Source organism: Galeopterus variegatus, unplaced genomic scaffold (assembly GCF_000696425.1).
Source record: "Galeopterus variegatus unplaced genomic scaffold, G_variegatus-3.0.2 Scaffold5930, whole genome shotgun sequence".
Lineage (NCBI taxonomy): Eukaryota > Metazoa > Chordata > Mammalia > Dermoptera > Cynocephalidae > Galeopterus > Galeopterus variegatus.
Window position 1 is genome coordinate 76,065 of NW_007732041.1, and position 5,899 is coordinate 81,963.

Consider the following 5,899-nt stretch of genomic DNA (forward strand, 5'->3'; position numbering starts at 1 on the left):
TTATTCCCTAACGTGGTCCTTTTCTTTTATCGTGGGCTCCGAATTTATCTACTCTTAGAAGCTTTTTTTTTTTTTTTTTTTTTGTCTTTTTTCGTGTCCGGCAACGGATCGCAACCCTCAGTGTCGCGCCCGTACCGGACCGGGACCCGCAACGGGATCGCAACCCTCGGTGTTGGGCCCGCACCTCGCTCAGCCAGTGAGCGGAACCGGTCTGTATGTGGGATCCGAACCCTCGGTGGGAGCGCCACCGCACTCTCAAGCGGCGCACTGTAGCAGTGCGCCACCAGGCCGGCCCTACTCTTAGAAGCTTTTGATTCCACCCTTAATCTATCATATATCTTATTACATTGAGTTATTTGGTCAACTTATTTTGTAAATGGAATCATTATTGAGCTCCTACTACAATGAAGCTAACACTGAAGATTCATAATAGCTACTTAACCTAATTTTATTTAGATATTCTAATGTTTTTATGTTTCCAGTTTAATTATTATACCAGTTGAGTAATCTACTTAAGAACTCTATATCCTCAAACATTGATTTTGCTTTTTTCCCCTACAAAAATTTTGTGCAAGTTAGTCATTTTAGATATAAACAGTCCTAAGAAATAGTAGAAGAGTTCCCAGCCTTTTCACCACAATACTGATATTCTTTCCCACTGCCCTATTTTTGAAATAATTTGCCTGCTAAACAAGTATAATTATTTAATATCTCTAATTTATTTCCTACTTTTTATTAATTCAAGAAAAGCATGACTAGTCAAACTCAGTCACTGTCATTACCTGATGTATAAAAACAGTAGCAATAATTCATCTGTCACATCAAAAGAATCCCTGTCATTTCAGCAGCCACCCAATCTGAACTTCTGATTTATTTCAATAAATATTTATATGCCAGGAAAATTTGCAGGTATTTTTATTACAGTGGTAAACAAAACATATAAAAATTACAGTTTTCACAGGGGTTTACAATTCTAAGAGATGTAGGCAAGTTGACAAATGAACAGGTGAAAAATAATGTATGGGTATCCAGTTCCTGAAAAGATGGAGCAGATACACTTCTCCATGTTTCTCCCCTAAGTACAGCTAAAAACCCTAGACATTATATATAAACAAATGAGAAGACTCTGAAAGTTGGAGAGAAGAAGGCAAATAGGAACCTTGGAACCTGAAGAAAGACACAGAGGTGAGTTCCCTTGGTATTTTTTATTCTTTTTGTTTTTGTCTCATACTTGCAGTATCAGTGGGAAACACAGGAACTGGGTGCTAGAGAAGCCTGTGACTCAAAAACATTGCAGTGGAGTCTAGCCAGGGAATTATTTCAGTTACTGTATTTTTAGTTCTAAAATTTGAATTTGGACCTGTAAGCTGAGTTAGGTAGAGTGCAGTATTATAACACTAAGGTCAAGGGTTTGGATCCCTGTACTGGCCAGCCACTGAAAAAAAGAATAAAATTTCAGTTTGGTTCTTCTTTGTATCTACTAGTTTTTGCTGAGTCTTTTGTTTCAAACATTCTCCTAAATGCTTGCTGAAGCATATTTACAATTACTGCTTTAAAATTCAACAAATAATTGAGCATCAGGGTCATGGTTTGTGAAGTAATGAGTGGCTTTTTATCATGTCTTAGATTTTTTAAATATCTTGGACATTATGACACTTTGTACTTTCTGTTTTAGCAGACTTCCTCTGACACACCACTCAACAATCAATAGAACTACTAGACAGAAAATCAACAAATATATGGATGAACTGAGCAACGCCATCAACTAAGGGGATCCAATTGACATTTACCAAACATTGCACCCAACAACAGCAACATACACATTTTTTTGTGTGTCTATACAACATTAACAAAGATAGACTATATACTGGGCCATAAAACAAACATAAACAAATTTATAAGTATTGCAGTTATACAGAATGTATTCTCTGGCCACAATGGAACCAAACTAAAAAACAATAGCAGACAACAGGAAATCTCCACACATTTGAAAACTAAGCAAAACACTTCTAAATAATGCCTAAGCCAAGGAGGGAGTCTCAAAGGAAACATTTTTTAAAAACAGAATTAAATGAAAATACAACCTATCACAATATGTGAAATACAGCCAAAGAATGCTGACAGGGAAAATTAGAGCACTAAATGCTTAATAGGGTAGTCTCCCCTTATTGATGTTTTCACTTTCTGCACTTTCAGTTACCTGCAGTACAGTACAATAACATCTTAAGAGATTATATTTACATAGTTTTTATTACTGTATATTATAATTGTTCTATTTATTAGTTATTGTTAATCTCTTACTGTGTCTAATTTATAAACTAAACTTTATCATAGGCATGTATGTATATTAAGAAACATAGTATATTTTGGGTTCAGTATTATCCATAGTTTCAGGCATCCACTGGGGGTCTTGGAATGTATCCCCCACGGATAAGGGGATACTACTGTATTAGAAAAGAGGGTTAGTCTCAAATCAATAATTAAGTTTTTACCTCAAGAAATAAAAGATCAAGAGCAAAATAAACCAAAGTCAGTAGAAAGAAGAAAATAAGAATAATAATAGCAGAAATCAATGAAACCAAGAATAGGAAAACAATAGAGAAAATCAGTAAAACAAAAAGCTGTTTCTTTTTTTAAAAAAAAATTAGTAAAACAGATAAGCTGCTAGCAAGACTGATATAAATTACTAATAACAGGAATGAAACCAGGGATATCACTACAGATCCTGAATCCATTAGAAAGATCATAAGGGCAGACTGTGAATAACTTTATACTCATAATTTTGACAACTTAGAAGTAATGGACTAATCCTTCAAAGAAAACAAGAAACCAAAATCCAACCAAGATGAAACAGATCAACTGAATGGTCTTATAACCATTAAAGAAATTGAATTCATTATTTAAAAGTTCCCAAATCTTCAGGCTCAGATGACTTCACTAGAGAAGTCAACCCAACATGTAAGGAAGAATTAGCATCAGTTTAACACAATCTCTTTCAAAAAATAGAAGAGGAGGGTATATTTCTCAACTCATTTTGTGAGGCTACGATTACTCTGATACCATAACAAGACAAAGACAGTACAAAAAAGAAAAAAGAAAACTACAATCCAGTATCCTTCATGAACTTAGATGTAAAAATTCTCTACAAAATATTAGCAAATTGAATCTAGGTATTTATAAAAAGAATTATACATAATGACTAAGTGCCATTTGTATTTATTTAAAAGATAATGAAATACTTATCTATAGACCTAACAAACATGCAGGATTTGTATGTTGAAAATGATAAAATGCTGGGCCGGCCCGGTGGCGCACTGCGCTAGTGCGCCGCTTGGGAAGCACGGAGGCGCTCCTGCCGAGGGTTCGGATCCCACATACAGACCGGTTCCCGCTCACTGGCTGAGCGAGGCACGGGGGCAACACTGAGGGTTGCGATCCGTTGCTGGACACGGAAAAAAGACAAAAAAAAAAAAAAAAAATGATAAAATGCTGAAGAAGAAAAAGAGCTAAATAAGTACAGAGAAATACCATATTCATGGATTAGAAGACAAAGAATAGTAAAGATATCAATTTTCTGTACATTAATTTATAGGCTTAATACAAATCCTACCAAAATCTCAGCAAGAATTTTTGTAACTATAGGTAAGCTTATCTTAAAATTTGTATGAAAAGGCAAAGGACTGGGCTTCTGGTCAAGATGGTAGAATAGACAGTCACCAGCATCATTCTCTCCCCTAAATCAACCAATTTACAACTATTGAAAAGCAATGATAGCCAAGCTGGAGCCACTAGAGATCAGGGGAAGAGGACAAGAGACCTACAGAGTGCATGAAGGTGGGAGAAGCCAAGATTAGAGAAAGAAAGAACCGCTCCAAACATTTTGAGCTCCGGCCACTTCAAGGCCTGAGCTGGTGAGCTAACAGAGCAGGAGCTGGCAAAAGCCGCAGCTGTGCCCTTTGGATGAAGTTGCTTGGAGGCAGCAGGGGAGAAGAGGGCCTTGGTGGCACCCAGGACAGCAAAACTACTAATAGGGTTCCTGTGGACCCACACAGGAGTGAGGAGCCACAACAACTGAAAAAAAAGGAGCCACTCAGAAGCTGGTGAGTCATTGCAAGGGACCAGCACATGGCCTGCCCCATGGGAAGTGTTTGGAGTGCAGGCAGTTGGGGAGATGGGCCCACCGGGAGAACACTGGGGCATAGCATGGACAGCTGATCTTCCCCCCCACTCAGTGTAGACTGGTCAGGAACATAGAACTGCAGAGGGTGCAGTTTGCTGAAAAGGCTCAGGCCAGACCAGAGTTTCTGCACAACCCAGGTGTTCTGAATCTCACAAGAGCTGGAAGTACCTATGAAGTCAACCATTAAAACCTGAGCCACACAAAAAGCCTTCCCCAGGGAATCAGCAGCAAAGCAGTGATTTGGCTCAACCATAGGGCTCAAGTGCTGGTCCCCACAGAAAGTTCCCCCATTTTAGAAGTAAGCAAAGGATAACAAAATTCCAGTGCAGAGTTTTTAAGTGGTGGGTACAGCAAATACTCCAACACAGAACTGGAAGAAAAAACAAAATACTCAAGAACAGAAACAAAGTTTGATACTAACTAGTAAAGGTCTCACATACCAAAGAACATCGATAAAACCTAGAAGGACTGGAATTCCCCCAGGCTACCAAGTCAAGGAGGAGGTGGTCTTGGAGGCCTCAGCCATGCCCCTGACACCCACAACCAGCCCAGCAATGACCACTGAGCCACCGCAGGAAGCACCCTGGGCTCTCCAGAGCTGGGGTGGTGGGGGCCAGGGACCTTGGCCATGCCCCCCTGACACCTGCAACCAGCTCAGCAACGACCACTGAGCCACCACAAGAAGCACCCTGGGCTCCTTTGCAGGAATGAAGGGCGTGCCACAGGCCTCAACCACACCCCTCCTCCTTTCTCCTCCTACTTCCCCTCCCCCCTCCCCCAACTGTTCTGCAACATCATAGAATATAAAAAAAAAATAATATTAATGAATAAATAAACTTAAAAAGAAAAGGCAAAGGGCTAATAACTATATTTTGAAAAAGAATAAAGTGGAAGGAATTATTATACCTGATGTTAAGGCTTACTGTATACCTACAGTGATCAAGTGAGTGGGATATTGTAGAAGGATAGGCATATAGTTCAGTGGAATAGACTGGAGGATCCAGAAATAGATCTACCCAAAAAAACCCCAACTGATTCTTGGCAAAGGTGCAGAAGCAATTCAATGGAAGACAGATAGCCTTTTCAGAAAATGGTGCTGGAGCATTGGTCATCCATAAATGAGAATGACCTAAAACTACAAAACTTTTAGAAAAAAACATCAGAACTTAGGGATAGGTAAAGATTCTTATGGTTGACATAAGAGGTATGGTTTATTAAAGGAAAAAATAGTAATTTGGTCTTTATCAAAATTCAAAACTTTTGCTCTGTGAAGATCTTGTTAAGAGAATGAAAAGACAGGGAGAAATATTTGCAAACTGACAGAGCATTTCTATCTAGAATGTAAAAGAATGCACCAATCTCAGCAACAAACAATTTGATTAAATATAAGCAAAAGTCCTGCACAGATATTTTACTGAAGAGTACCCAACAATGGGCACCCACTTGTGTCATCTACTGGACCATTCATGCCTCATATCACTTCCTGGTCACCCTCACCCACATGGTTGCCTTAACTTTTTTCTCCTCATTGCAAATTTTCCCAAACTTATCGGCTGCATTTAGACTTTTTTTCTTTTTCACAAAAACATATAAAGAATTTTAGTGCAGGCACCTACAGGGTTATGACAGCAACTATCAGGACAGCATGTCGTCTTCTTGGCTGAGAGCTCAGGGAGTGTAGGATTGATGTGGAGGAGTCCATCTGACGAGTTGGCTAGG